Consider the following 16,088-nt stretch of genomic DNA (forward strand, 5'->3'; position numbering starts at 1 on the left):
CCCTTCCCTGCCCTCCCCTCGCCTCGGCAGCCTGCGCTGCAGCCGCCCGCGGCCGGGGCTGAGGCGGGGTGGTGGGCACCATGGCGGGGCCCGCAGGCAGCCGTCACGCCGCGTCCCCAGGGAGCCCCCACGGGTCGAGGGGGCTGGGAATAAAGAAGTGCGAGTGGTAGGGTGGTGGAGGAGGAGGGGGGGGGGGGAGCGGCGGGATGCGGCTGCTGAGGAGAGCCCGCCCCAGGCTCTCCGGTCTGTGCCCCGAGCCCAGAGCCCTGTCCGGGGACGCCTCACAGGTCTTTCCAGATAAAAGACGGCGAAGGGCTCCGCTTCCTCGGGGCGTTTCCCTGCTGCTCGCAGAGCTGCCCTCGCCTCGGCGAGGCCGGTGGCGGGGAGAGGCTCCCAAGGGCGGGCAGAGGGATGCGGTGGTCCCCCCGCAGCCGGTCACTCGCCTTTCCTGACACGCGTCCGCAGCGGCGTAAATGTCTGAGGACAAACAGGCCTAAGACGTCGCCGGAGGCTTCCCGCTGAACGCAGCTCTTCCCGCTGGGCGGAGGACAGCGGCGCAAATAACACCCAAAGTGTAATTTGGGTCGCTGGATCCCTCCTGGAGGGCACTGGGGTGCTTCTCCTCGCTGAGGTCAGGCTAACAGCTAAGTCCAGTACGAGGGTTATGGAGGGACTGGGAAGTGATAGGGAGTCTTGGGGGATGGGGTGAAATTCTTTTAAAAGTTCAAGTACGGTTACCAACTATTGAGCTTGCTACCAGTTGTTACTGTTTGTGGAGACAAAACATACTTGGTTGTATGAACAGGGCCTGGAAAGCAGGTTCTCAAATACATATACATTGCAAGAAGACTGCAAGAATTTTCTGTTTCAGAGATAATTGTGGACTATATTGCAATGCTTGTAATACAGAATTTCTAGCAGTTTGCCCCTCCATTCACTTGCTTGGCTTGAAATTATCTCAAATAGTCTTATGGTTCACTCTTTGAACTTAATCTTGTTTACGTAGACAAAACCAAACATGAGTTAGGTACCTCAGCCGATGTCAAACTAACATAGAGGCACCTAAGACTCATTGTTGAAAGTGAATTGATTCCTGCTTTTTGTGTTTGCCTCTCAGTCTTAGCTATCTGAACAAACATTTCCACTGTGAAATATTTGTGGGGGGAAAAACCTGTTTAGTCAACAAAGAAGAAAATATTATATTCCAGTAGAGTGTACCTGAGAAATTAGTTTATAATTTTCATGTTATTACAAAGTTACAGAAATCAAAACATCTGTCAAACTAATGGTGAAAAACATATCTGCTGAAACGTTTATATTTCCTTCTTAATGGTTATGTGACAAAGTAGGTTAGTGGATGGTTCCTTTGTTTTTAACTTTGTTTTTAACTTTCCATTTTCAGAATTTAAATGAGACTTCTTGTAGAAGGACTGACTTTTTGTTGGAACATTTGGCTGTTTATGTGCATATTCAGTGACTTGGGGTCTTTCAGATGGGATGGGGATATTGTCTTGGAATCATTAAAATTTCATTTGGCACATGATGATACATAAAGTATTTCAGGGGTATTAAGGAAAGAAAGCATGCTAAAACATGAAACATGCCAGTCCTAAGTTAGTTTACTGTAACTAACTGTCAAGTGTTTCTTCCTTTTTTTCAGTCCAAGCTTCAACTAGAGGAATATAAGGAACTGCTAGGTAAGTGAAATCAGTTCTCTCTCTGAACTCATATGCAGCTAGAAGGCAATGCATGATGTCTTGTGGAAAAGTGTAAAAGCTCTCTTGTTTAGCTAGAGGAATAAAAGAATAGGGATTTCTTGATCTTCAGTTATGATTAAAACTTTAATAATAACTTTAACTTAATTTAAATTAATGTGAGTTCCATGAGTTATTCTGCTGTTTTGTCAGTGGTTTTGAATGCCTAATTAAAGGAGATGGGGAGCAGACGCTCTTATACAGTCTTAACGATTCTGATCACTTTAACAGCTAACTATCCTAGTTTTATCATATTACTGCAATTTTTTTTTCAAGTTGATACTCTGATTTACTCAATAAAATGCTTCAGTTTTGTTTTTTTTTTTAACTGCTACATTTATTCAAAATACATGTCTGCAGGTCTAGATGGGAAAAGAGGGTTATTTCTCTTTCTACACTGTACTGGTCATATATAAAGAATTGTCCTGTGGCATAGCTGCATTTTATCAATTAAGGAATATCTATGAATGTTTTGATTTGCTCCCCTGCTCATTGGCGTGGGCTTGTGTGGGTTAAGAGGAGCAGGTGAGGCCCCCAAAGTTTTGTGGAATTCTGAGCTGCAGAGTGCTGAACAAGTGCCCAGAAAGAACCAGGAAAAGCTGTTGTAGCTTAAAATGTGCAACATGCCCTAATGCCAGGGCTTTTGATTTATGTGAAGGGTGTAATGACTTGCAACCCTAATGACTTTACATGACTCACAAGTCACTTAAAAGCAACATCATGCTTCACTTTGTGATAGGCATTTGTCATCTGCTTACGTAAGGATCATACTGAAGTGTAACTGAGCAGGGCCATTTATGCGCGCAATGAATGATGTTACCTTTTCTTGCCAATTTAAACTATAAGCCATGGGAACAGAATGAAGTTCATTCTAATCTAAGGTTGTCGTTAGTAGTCACACAGTTAAACAAGCCCCTGGCTCAGTAATTATATTGTTGTTTTGTCTATCTCTACCTTTTACTATGTTTGTTTTGAATCAGCTTTAAAAAGTCATGCCAGTAACTATAAATAGTTGTGAAACCCTTCCTTTTGCTGGAATTACCACATCAAATTTGTACTTGGTAAAGATTTTATGAAAACTTTACCCAATATGCTCCGTCTTTTCTTTGCATCTCTCTTTTTCTTCCAACCATGTGATTGTGGCTTTGTGGAACTACGTAACCTGATTTTATTTTACCCTGGGATGCTAGGGGACAGCATACCTTTTCCCAGCTGTCTTTCTTTCATGACATGAATTCTAAGCAATTTCTTTAATCCTTCTACATTATCATCTCTCTCATATCTTTCACACTCATCAGTAGTTGTATCTTACTATCATAGTAGCATCCATACTAATATCTTGTTTAGAGTTGGTTTTAAGGTCTTCATAAAATAAATTCCATCTTATTTTTCCTGTTTTGCTATTTTTGTTTTTGTAAAGTGGATAGGAAGGGAAAATCTGAAATATTGGCTTTTAAATTAGGACTATTTAAAATAAAGGAAGCCAGTAGAATTATGAAAAAATGTTAGTATTATCATGAAGAAGACATAGGAAAGAGGTGGACAATTAGATATTTCACGTGTATTGGAAAGTAGAGACCAGGTTGGTAAGTTAGTACTGGATATGAATATTTTAATTATTTTTCTGGTTAATGTGGTGCATACATAAAATTACTTTGTAATTTAGATTTAGAAAGCCAATCGGAAAGAATGCCATCAGATATCATTTTATAGAATATATAACATGTTTAATTAAGCAGTAAAGCCATGTAAACCATCTGCTTCTGTTTAAATAGTCAAGATGTTAGAGCCATTTCTTGTAATTTAAAACATCTATGAATTTTTGATTGCTTTAAAATTAGCATTCAGCTTTCCTAAGGACTTACTTTTTTTTCTGCAGTGAAATATGCAGTAATTGTTAATGAAGAGGATTTTGAGCAGAAATTCTGTTCATTTTAGCACGTTTTGAACTTTGTTATAAATTTTTGTCATTTAAGTTTTTTGTGCCTACTAGCAGTTTAGAGAAGATCAAAAGCTAAAGTAGATTGCAGCAGTTTGAAGGTTTCTGTATGATGCATGGTGGGTAATTTAGGAGGAACTGGGTTTTACTTTTTTCCATTCAGCAGCTTGGCCTGCTCCTGCAAACTATTTCATCAATGGTTAGTAGCTGAAAGTGTCATAGGATACAGCTTTCAGGCCATGGTGTCTGCAAAATAATTCCTGTTGCAGGCTGCTAAAGAATCAACATGGTCTCATGTTACGTGGAGCTGGCAGGAGAAGGGGTGTGAGCAGAAAGGATATGTCTCTTCAGTCATTCCCGGTGGCAGAATTCCTGGGGAACCCTTGCACAAATGAAAGCCACTGCCAAATCGAAACTAAACCCTAAATATTCAAAGGAGCCCACCAGGAATTACATAGCCTTGTTAGCAAACTTTCAAAATCTTCTGTGAATGGACTGTGGTCTTATAAAGAGGCAGAGCTCTATTTGACTGTAACTTTCAAGTGTATGTGGAGATTCTCTGATGCAATTGAAAAGCTGTTTGCAAGGTGCTTGTCAGAAGGACAGTTTCTGACAGTTTGGAAAAGATGAGGAGATAAAATGAGGTATGACTGTGGGGGCAGAAGTTTCCTGTAACGTATACTTCACAGTTTAAGGGTTTCTTTACTGATCTCAAATGCAAAAATGTACTTTCTGTCTGACTTGGTCTGCCAGTCATTGATCTTTTGAATTCCTGATTATGGTGTTATAAAGTATTTTTTCCTTTGTACATTCCAGGGATTTGCACCTCATTTTGTTTCCTAATGGCCTCCCAGAAATGTTTATACCTGTTTTAATGCACAGTTTAATATATACAAACATCATTATAAGAACATCAAGTGTTAACACTTACTCTTTTTTAAGTGAAAATAGGATAAATTGTTTTATAGAAATAAACTTTGAGTTACAATATTTTATAGGATTTTCAGACATGTTAGCTGAAGAGATGTTCAGAGATGGCCTCATTATAGTCCACTAAAAGGTAAAAAATTTTGACAGATTTGATCCCAAAACTCCTGTCTTCCTCCTACTCTGTCATGGCTTAACAGTTTTTCCTAATTCAATAATAATTTAAGGACAAGGGTAACTAATTTGTATACAATGCATCCATAAACTTGAGTGGGTCTTAAAGAGCTCCACATCTCCTGAAGAGACACTTCACATACAGGGGGCCATACAAACTGCCACAGTGTAGCAAATGGTGGAGTTGTCTGAGTATTTAAACATTTGAAGTTTTAAATATTGATGATTCAGTTCCTCATACCCTTGAAGGAGTTCTTATTAAAGAGAGCAGAAGAATAACAACAACAGTGCAGCTCTTCAAAAAGTTTAAAAGCAAAGCAGAAACTTTAAAAAATGATGATGAATGTGTCACTTTGGAGAGAATAGCAGTGGCAGTCACCTGTCAATGTAAAAAAAAAAAGAAAAAAAAAGGCAAACAAATGGAAGCCGTTCTTAATATTCACAGTATTTAGTCAAAATGCAAGATGGGCTTGCTTCTTCTCATTTATCATTTAAACTTCCCTTTGGGGGTTTCAGATTTTTAGCATCCTACTCTAATTCTGCTGATTTACTGCCAGTTTGCATGCTGCCCTGGCCCCTTTTCAGCAATTCTGAGCTGTCTGGCACGGTTTGGAAACAAAATGAAGCATTCTTGCTGCAGCACTAAGATTTCTCATCTTCACAAACTATGTACTATGGCTATGGCCCATGAACAGCAAGTCAAATTGTTTGACTTTAAGCTGATGATCTGAATTAGGACGAAATGAGACAACTCTGTATTTGTCCTACTTCCTCCCTTCATTGCAGAACTTTCTCTTTCTTCAATGTTAGGTCTGCTTGTGTGTGTCTGCTTGTGTAAGTGCGGCTGAATGATATGCTCCAGGCTGAAGCCCAGGTTTTTCACTGTCCATTCATGGGTTTATGCCTGGGAGTTGTGCTCTTTAGAGAGTGCATTTATTCCCTGTAGACCCTTTAGTCCAAATTTAGCTACCTGGACTAGGAAAAGCTCCACTCACAGGAAGCAGAGACAAAAGTTAAAAAGGAGAAAGAAGAGTCAGTGAATAGGCAAATTGGGTTGAAGGAGGCAAAGTTGGGCAGCTTTAGGCTAGAGAATATCAAATCATGCTTGTCAAAGGCAGTGAAAGTGACTGCTGGGGTCATATTGGGTTAGTTATTTAAAGATTAGTAGTTTTCATATTAATGGCTTAGGTTATGATCTTTTACTTTCACTGATGAACATTTATTCACAAAAATATTTCCTTTGACATCATGAGCATTATTCTTGTAAATGCTCTTCAGAGCAAGGGGTTTGTGGTGGGGCTGTATGGTGCTATTTATGCAGGGCACCTCTCCTTGTCAGCATACGAGCCTGTCACAATGGCATTCTACTTGTCTTTGTGCCTCCATATTTCCTCGTGGCTGTTGCATTTCTTCTAACTTGAAGCGTAACATGTGTGGTTTCCACTACATGCTGCGTCTTCAGCAAATCTGGACATGTTCTCATACACAGTAGGAGCAAACTGTGTGGTAGCTTGTTTGCAGACTAGAGATACAACTGTTCTGTTGTCACTGAGATTAAAAATCATCCTCCCTTTGGGAACATAGGTCATTCCTTTGGTTTTATTTAGTATTTTAATACTAAAGGATGGAACCGGTGTTTGACTGCTGTTGTTTGCAGTCGTGATGCTGCCCCTTCCACTTTGCAAGTAGATAAAAGTTTATTCATTATGGACATGTGCTAGAATAACTGCAACATCGAATTGCATATGCTTATGTGCTGTATTAACAACACCTCTTCTACCGATATTGTAGCTGTCTTGACATACAATGGGGTTTTTGTGCTAGGTACCATGCTTAGTTGATTTCTGAAGGTGGCATTGTGAGAAAAAGCATTCATTTCCACTACTATGACATATATCATTGTTTATACGTCTGACTGTACAGGGTGCTGCAGTTTAAGCCTTTGAGATAGTACAGAGAATTTAAAACTGATTGATTTGCATTGTCTGTTTATTTACTTTGTATTTATAATTTCTGATGAAAAGAAAATGTTTAAAAAGCCTGATGGATAAACCCAATTATTATATTAAATTTCTTGTGATTCACATTCAGATATCCTTAATGAGCCTGAGGAATGATAACCAACTAAACTTGGCTCATTAATTTAAAACTGATGTTAATGACATTATTTTTATCTATATTCCTTTAAAATTGTTCCCTGTGCTCCTGTTAAAATTCATGATCCATAAATAGATTCCTAATTCGTGCTCTGAATCATCATATAGTTTGAACTTCTATGCTGAAATTGTAATAAAGTGAAGATTTCTAATAAACACTAGCTTTTTAAAGCATCTATCAATTCCGTCATTTTGCACTGGAGAGTCTTGAAATAAATGTATGTGCTAAAGTCGAAATACAGAGTGTTTTAAATGCCCAGTCTGGTTGCTGGACTGGATCCTGAACAGAGAACTGCTTTCCCTGTGGTGTGAACTGGTGTAATTTTATTGAACTCACTGGGAATTGTCACAGTGTCCTCTTCGCAACTGTGGAAATCTCAGTTTATTTCAACTTTTTTACGAAGTAGTATTTGAATTAAGAAAAAAAAAATGCTTATGTTTCATGTTAACTCTGTCCTCAATTTATGTTTAAGGTGAAAGGTTGTAATATGTGATTTCTTATAAGCAAATTATAAGGATATTAGTAGGCCTGTTATGAAATAAATACTTCTCAAAGTAAGAGGAAACTGTTTAGCATATGTGGTCTCAGTTCTGTAGGCACTTTGCATTCATGTGCATTTGTGTAAAAAAAAAAAAAAAAAAAAAAAAAAGACCCATGACTGCACTGAAGTGCTTTATACATTAAAAAAAAAAAAGAGGATGTTTGTGTGAGTGAATGTTTGCAGAACTTAAGTCTGTACAATCGAGGTAATAGATTTAACAGCTGTAGAAACAGCCATAATGTATTAATGTGATCCAAGAATTTATCAGAATGTGGTGGAAGCCAAAGTTACTGTGATTCATTTTTGTTACGTAAACTAGCATTCATGCACAGATTGCAAATCAACATGCTTCAACCCTGACGGTCTTTGATATTTATTGTAAATATGTAAGCAATTTTTAACTGCTTGGCATTTGTTCAAAAATGTGATATTTACTAAAAGCTTTGTGTAGTTGCTTTTAGAGTAAACAACTGCAATGTCAGTATTCAGCCACTGCCATAGTTGAAGCTGAGCTGCGTGGCTGTGCTGGGGGATGGCAGGTGTGGGCAGCCGTGGGTCTGCACTTAGGCAGCTCGGTCCTGCCCCGGAACAACGGCAAAGCCGAGAGGTGGGCAGAGCCCAGTTTTGCTGGAGAAGGGCATTGCCAGTGTGCGTGGCCTTGCAGTGGGACCTGGGCCTGCTGGTGGGGGGCCCGGGTCCTGCCTAGGCTCAGGTGCCACCTGGAGCTGCTGCCACTGGTAAAGCCAAGGATGTTTGACTGCAGGCACTTGTCTGAAATGGACTGCAGCACAGAGGAGCTGTGCTCATGTGACTGCGCTGATCTCAGTGGCAGGATGGACTAGCAGTAGTACTGTTACAAAGAGCACTGGATCAGAAGGTACCAGGCTTAGCTGAAAGGGATATTTTTAACTATTGCCTCTTAGGAAGGGAGAAAACATGGTGCTTGTCTCAGTGAGGATTTGGCAATTTAATGCTCAGATCCCTCTGCTTTCACTCATCCCACCTACCTTACAAGTAAGAGTTCCAAGAAGTGTGCTGCCTTGGTTTTGGATTAGGAATATTAAATGCCTAGTCTTGGCTCAGCCCCAGGCCAAACAGTCTGCTGGACTAGCTGCAATAAGAGCATGGAGCTGCAAAGTTATCCTGCTTGAGGTAGGGTGGTGGGTTGGCTGCTGTGTCTGCTGATTTCCTAGGGAAATCAGGAGACAAGTGGTTTAGAGTAACTACTTAATTTATTCACGTTTGAACATATTTTTTGTAGGATGTTGTCATAAAGTTATTTTAATCACAGACTAAATGTTACTATGCTTTCTGATGGTGTATTGTGTGATGCAGTATATTCAGGCTTTGGGATGAATGTTGACTTTTAAATAAAATACAGAGCTACCAAAAGGGGTTCTCCCTGAACAAACTCACATTGATAGTGATTTATTCCTTTAATTATTTTTCAAAAACTTACCTTCCAAGTATGCTAAAAAAAAAAACCCCAAACCCATCTTTTACCCAGCTTGTGGGGAGCTATAGGACCTGTGAAAGAAGGAAGCTAATATGAATTCATGGCAGAGTGAGATTTGTAGAAGGTCCTGAATTGATTTTGTGTTTGAAAACTTATGTGATGTTGTATGTAATATTTGACAATCCTTTCCAACCCATAAAAACAGATGCTAGCTTGTTTTATTAATAGGCAAAACTAGAAGGAAGTCTTAACTGCATTAGTAATGAAAATTTGTGTGATATAATTACACATGTAATTTTGCACTGAAGCATAAAGGAAAATATGACATAATGCATTTATTTCTATTTGTCTTGGTGCTTACTCAGTAATATAAGGTGATTTTAAAAAATCAGAAACTTTTCTAGAATATTGTTGCTCTCTAAGCCTGTAGTCCTATTAACTGACTGAACTCTGGCATATACATATCAAAAGCCTAAGGGACTGCATGATGCTATTCAACATATTCTTTTAAGCAGTGCCACTGTTTTTTAAGAGATTGTATGGACAGTTTTCTGTGCTTAGCCTAAGAATTTAAGGAAGACTGAGACAGTTAAGGCATGAGACTCTTTACCTGTTATACCTTTTCCTTGCCAGACTCTGCAGAGGATGACTATGATATTAGCCCTAGCTATGCACTTAGTACATTGCAAATGGAAAATGTAAGTTAACTGATAATCTGCAGTGGGGGGAAAAAAAAAATCTGAAAACTATTCTTAACTGTTCTGAAGAAAACTTAATAGCCATCTTAATCTAGTGGTGTGCTAGGTTTTTTTTTTATTTATTTAAGTACAATATGAGATTTAGATCTAGAAATGTAAAGCAAAACAAGAGAATGAATCCTAGCATTAGGAAGTGAGGGAAGGAAGCATTTATGATTTGTTGTATCTCTGCCAATGATACATTTTAATCCACATGTTTATTTTGGTTGTAATTTATATATGTGCAGCTGTGTTAACTACATAATTGTAATTGTCAGATTTATGAGGAAGTAATAATCTCTTTGTTCTAGAAGAGGCTGTCACATCTACAATATAATATATTTTTCTGAAGGCAGTCTTGTGTTTTCTTTCCCAATGAGTGAGAAACAAAAGAATGTAAAAACACAAGGCTGGGAAGGTGCTAGATTTACACTGGGATTTTATACACTCAAAAGATTTTTTTTTTTGGTTGGTTGTTTCTTTTGTTTTACTAGTTTATAGAAATTGACATGAAACGGCTTATTGTTGTAAAATTGTTGTGTTCCTTGTCCCTAGGATTCATCACTGCTGCTTGTATTAGGTGGAGAAAGAGGTACTATGTATTTGCATGGAGCTGCTCATGGAACTGTGTCAGGGACTATATCCTGAGATTCACAATATGATTTCCCTTTGCTTAGGGAAGAAAATGTAACAATGCCAGTGTTTTTCCTGGTTCAGCCTACTCCCCCATCTATGCTGCTTCGGCTCTGCTTCCCTGGCGTATTTGGTGGGGGGAAGAAGATGCAGCTCAGTCTCATTCTGCTGCTCACCATCTCCACTCCACACTCACTGTCTTCTGGGTGGAGGACAAGAATATGTCTTCCATGGATACAGGTTATAATACAATTTTCACTAGCTGATGACAAAAGTTGTCCACCCGCATTTTTATGTCCTTCTCTAGTTACTGTGGAGCTGATAATCTGCTTGTATGTTCTCATGCTCATATCAGTGGGAAAGCATCCACTGACCTGAATCAAACAAGATCAAACTGCAGGTTGCTGTGAGTTCTACTTGAATTACTGAAACAACTTTAAGAGGTGTTCAAGGGGGAAGAGATGTTTTTATGTACATATAATGCATTTTAAAAGATTTATATATATATATATGTATTTTTTTATATACAGATAGAGGATTCCACTTCTAGGCTTAGCTTTAGGTTTTTGACATATCTTGAAATTTATTTGGATCTTGTGATAGATATATGGAAGAGCAAAATTTACTGCACTGTGTTAAGAATTTAATTGATCTGTACAAATACGTAAACCTATTTAACTGGGAATGTGAAAGGTTTTTTCACTAGTGGCATCTCAGAACTTTTTTTTGGAAGGGAACTAAGTAGGATGTTGGCAAATATAAACGACCTATGCAGTCTTTTATACATCAAAGTTTGTATCAGAGATAAGACTCTAGAGGGAGCCCGCCTTACAGTTTTCTGAATTGAGAGAAACGGCTTTACAAAGATAAAACTATTTCTATTAATGAGTAGTTTAAAGTAAAATCTCTTCTGGCTCTGAGATACGAAAGAAAATATCACAGTACTGTAGGACACTTATTTGCAAACATCTTTAGAAATTTCTCAATTCATAAAGTCAATTCTACCTTACCATTATCTGTATTTTTTTAATACTATGGAAGGTGTACAACACAGGAATTTTCAATCTTGTGCTTACATAATAAAAGGCAATTTATCACCTTTCTCTTTTAAAGAACTCTCAAGACCCTGTGAGTGCAGTAACAGAGAGGAAAGGTTTGAGCATGTGCATTTTGAGACATTCTATTTGTGCAGGCAGTGTGGAAACACGGGATTTTTGAGGAGAAGGTCAGAATACAGGAATTTACATTCATTTGTGAAAGCCTATATATTGCATATATCTTCCTGCCACATGTCAGTAGGCACATAAAATATGGGTCATGCAGTAATAACTTTTTTAGCCATGATTTCTAGCTAGCTAGCTGTGTGTCAGTCGACACTGGAAAACAGACCTTGCATAATGTTACAGCAGCTTATGGTTCATGGCTATAGTGATTATTTAATTTTAGTCCTTAACCTGTTGATTACATTTTTTTCCTCACTAAATAAAGAGGCTTTAGAATTTAGCAAGGTTTTTGTCCAAGACAGATTGTTTAAGGCTGCACCTGCACTGCATGACATCGTTTCTCTCCGGTGTGACTGAGTTTCCTGCCTGTGATACTTCATGTGATAGTGCCCACCCAGTCTCCTCCCATCATGTAGTCAAGATGCACACCCAAATCCATAAGATGGGAAGCATTCTCAGCTTCAGTCTGGATGCAGCTGGACTCACCCAAAGTGAGCGTGAAAGTCTGGATCAGATTTAAAAGTAGACTTTAGTTTCAACTGCCCAGCCTTATATTCATTGTGCTGGATACCTTCATTTCAAGGAACCAGGAGATGGAATGTTTCCAAAATTCATATTAATATGAGAATAGTGGGGAAAAACCTTTTGTTTTTATAAAATACTAAAATGCAATGACAGCTTCCATGTTTCTTGTAGCAATTCGCAAGGGATTTAGTACTGAAGACATTCAATATCCTAATTGCATTTTATGTTTAGTCTCTTGGTTTATAAATGATGGAGCTAAATCCATCAAAATCTGTTTACAGAGACAGTATTCAGTATTAACTGCTTTTTACTTGCATTCAAATCACTCTGTCATGCTTCTAGCTAACAGCAAGCATTTTTTTCAACACTTCACATTAGCAGAAGATTATGTAAGCCTGTACTGCAACTTATTCACAGGGTAACTTGTATCAACATGGTATTTACAATTCAAATAGGAACAGAGATGTATGTAATTTATCAGGACACACTCTCTCCATCCATCTGTTACATCGTGCTCCATAAACTTAGAATATTCAGAAAATGCTAACCCAAATGTCTTTCCTCAGTGTATATACAATTTGTCACTACGCACTATACTTGTGGTTTAGTCCAGATTGTTTAGTCCAATTATTGTGATTTGGTTCAAGGTGCCTTCTCATCACAAAGAACTTGACTGAAGTAGCTTTGCAAAGATTAATAGGAAATTACTGTTAATAGTAAGAAATCACAGCTGCTTGTGCAATAGCAGCGGTTATGGTTGTTTGTGTATGTGTTTTAATATATCAAAATATATTAATTAAAAGATTGTATACATTTAGTGCAAAGCTATTATTTATATTTTTTTCATGGTTTGAAGAGTATTCAGTGCTTTTTCTGCTCTATGCCCTTAGCACAGAATGAACACAGAACTGTTAATTTTATAGGTCTTTGTGGTGCTTACCATGGATGTACAAAAGGTTTGTAAATATCAACCAGCTGATTTTCACGCTTCCCTGAAGCAAAAGGATAATTCTATTCCCCTTTTAAAACCGGTAATATGATACTCAGGTTAATACTGGAGTAACAAGTAACTTTATGTGCACCTTTAAGGAAAAGAAAAAGCAAAAACTATGTAGCTTTCTGAAACTGAACATTAAGTCTAGATGCATATGTTGTTCTAGTTCCACCTTTACTGACAGAAGTTACCAGCACTCTTGTTTTCCTGAACATCTGTGACATAACCAATTTCTTACCCATTAGAGTAAAAATAAGCTGGGTTAGTTTAAACAGTAGAAATATAGTTCTTCTGACACAACTTTTCTTTCTTACTAAAATGGGCTAGGTTATATTATCATGCAAGCAAATAGGCAGCAGATTTTGAAGGTGTGACACCTTATTTCAAGAAGGACAACAATAAGCAGCTAGAGCCAGAATGACTTAATTAAAGTCTTCAGCTGACACAGTGACATCCAGAAGAGAATATAGTCCCAAGTTAGCAGGTTACTTGCAGGCTAACAAACTGTTGCATTAGGAAATCTTTTGTAACTACCTACCACTTAGTAGCCTTTTCCCTTTACAAAATAATGTGTTAGTTTGCCCCACAAAGGCATGTGAATCCCAGTTTGTTTTTGTCAGTTCCCTGCCCAGCCTTCTCAGTCTTCACTTACCTATTGTCTTGGGGGATTTGGCTCTAAAAGGCACATGATAGTACTGTTCAAGTAGCTCTTTCTGTTGTGGAGTATAACGAGCTCAAATGGGAGGAAGTCGCTCTCTAAAGGATTGGCTGTGGAGGCAGGTTCTTGTGCTGTGTGGAGAAAGGAGCTTCCTGAATTGCAGCCAGCAGGCTGTAGGCTTCTAAGTTTTCTTCAAATGACAGTTGACCTGGCTGGGATTGATGTATGAAACAGTATTCGGGTGTTGGTTGAAGGCTGTACTTGCCAGATTTCAATGTCTGAAGTTCATGTTCACAGAGTCCAGAGAAATATGCAGACCTGTGGATCTCAGAACTTTCCCAGTAGCTGAAGATAAAGATTTCTGGACATGAGTGAGAGAAAGGACCTTTAACAGAAGTAACAACTCACAAGTAGTGAAGGACTGAGGTTAAGTAGCTATGAAAATCTGAAAGCATAATTTGGAGGAAAAAAGCTATTTACTTGTTTGAATGATTGACAATTCCATCACTAGCATTTTACACAGCCTAAAAGCTCCTTCCATTAGACAAAGCAAAGATACGTATACACTAATCCTGCGTCATACTGATGCATTTAGAAAATAATTCTAGCTTTCTGTAATTGTTTACATGAATAACAAGCTTGAAAGAAAATTACTGAAAATTAATTGGTGAATCTGCTTCCAGTCATGTATACAATTGTATTTTAAAATAAAAATCTTCAAGTGTCCTTCAAACAAAATGGTCTTACATTTTTATAATAAAGGTGATTGCTAACTTGCAGAAGTAAACCATAGCAGGGTTTTTCCACTTGCCACAAAGGGGCAGGAGGGAAGTCCCAAGTACCTGCCTACTTGTTCCATGCACTTTCCAGTCTATTCTTATGTAAAGAAGAAAACTCATACTATGACATTTTTTATGTATTTACAATTACTCTGAGCAATATATTGTTTGCATTCCCTCTCTTTGCTGTGTGAAATATGTGAAAGGGTGGAGCTGCAGCTGCAGTAAGAGATGTCTTGGTAGAAGCTAGTATTATTACAATTAGTTATCTTGACCTGAAGGTATGGGAAGAGAAATACATTAATGGAAATCTGTATTTAGGCATAGCTACAGAAACCTGTTTTATGGAAATAGCATATCCTGTGCCCTGTACTGCCCCATGTAGTAATTAGAAAGCTTATGTGGGCTTGAATTTATTTGGCTGGACTCTGATGAGGGTTTTGTTTTTCTACTTCTGTGAGTAAACACTAACTTCTACCGAATGGGCTCTGTTTAAAGAAGAGCAACATTCTGGCCAGCATGCATGGGTAAACAGATGATGAGCCTTGCTCCAGTGCCTGTCTTATTCTAGCTGATTCACAAACTAGATACGAAATTTGCTGAAGGATTTTGTTTAATCCAAGTGATGGGGACACATGTTTCTACAATAAAATGTCCAGGACTCCATTTCAAAGGCTGTGTGAATATAGACTGATGTTTTCACTATATGTCTATAATCAAAGATTAATTCCAGAATAATATATGTATTTTAATTAATTATTTACACTGATTGTTTAATATCCCTTTTGAGGCATTATTTTTGTGAGACTGTTGTTACTGATGTCAGCATAATCATGAAGATCTATGACAAAGTAAATATTATACTTGAGAGGTATGCAAAGTAAATTTCAATGGAATATGGCTCATTTGAGGATTACTTTTTGTTCTGTGAGAAAGAAGAAAGCAAATACTTGTGATATAGATGTGAATTACACATTTTCTCCATCCTAAGGAATTTATAAGGTAATTGGACTTTCCTTTTCTCTTGAATCCTTAACTAGATGTAGGCTTCATTATCTTTAGGCAGATGCTTTTTGTAGACTGTTATGTTTTACTGAACAGTAATTAATTTCTTACTGCATAAAGACATAACTCTATGGTCTAAGCTGAATGAAAAGGAATATCATCATCATCAGAACTTGAGCTACCTTAAGCTAGAGGGTGATGAATCTGTGTATGACAAGGTAGGGGCTACCATGAAGTTAGAAACTTGCAAAAGTAAGTTTTGAAGGGTGTTGTCTGTGATACTAACGAACTAGAAGCCTGAGGGGGACTGACAAGGGTCTTATCTTGACCACTGTGGATCTTGCTGGTTTGCACCATATTATATGGTGATCCAGAGAGTTTCCTCTCTCTTCTCCCCTTTCTCCAGCCCCAATATAAGGAATTGACTTCTATGGTTCTCCCCTTCTTATGAAACAATGAAGGCTGAATGTGGAAGGGGGAGATGATGTACTTTATCAGAAAATATGAAATTGTTGTTTCTTCTTGTGATATCATGTCTCCAATTTCAGGGTTGAGATGACTTGCAGTAATTTGTATCTGAACAGGA

The 16,088-nt window shown here is 38.1% G+C and overlaps 1 protein-coding gene across 6 annotated transcripts in view; it reads left to right on the forward strand.

Annotated features, from left to right (window-relative positions):
- The first annotated feature begins 246 nt into the window (after positions 1-246).
- Positions 247-16,088, forward strand: part of PDE1A (phosphodiesterase 1A) — a 230,481-nt gene continuing 214,639 nt past the window's right edge. For 5 of the 6 annotated variants that reach the window (XR_012650458.1, XR_012650459.1, XM_075028310.1 and 2 more), the window contains exons 1-2: positions 247-631; positions 1,661-1,697. The gene's annotated coding sequence lies outside the window, so the exon portion shown is untranslated. Of the gene's footprint in view, positions 632-1,660; positions 1,698-4,714; positions 4,754-16,088 lie in introns of those variants that run through there. The other variant, XM_075028309.1, reaches the window with a different exon arrangement.

This window comes from Buteo buteo, chromosome 5 (genome assembly GCF_964188355.1).
Source record: "Buteo buteo chromosome 5, bButBut1.hap1.1, whole genome shotgun sequence".
In the NCBI taxonomy this organism is placed as follows: Eukaryota; Metazoa; Chordata; class Aves; order Accipitriformes; family Accipitridae; genus Buteo; species Buteo buteo.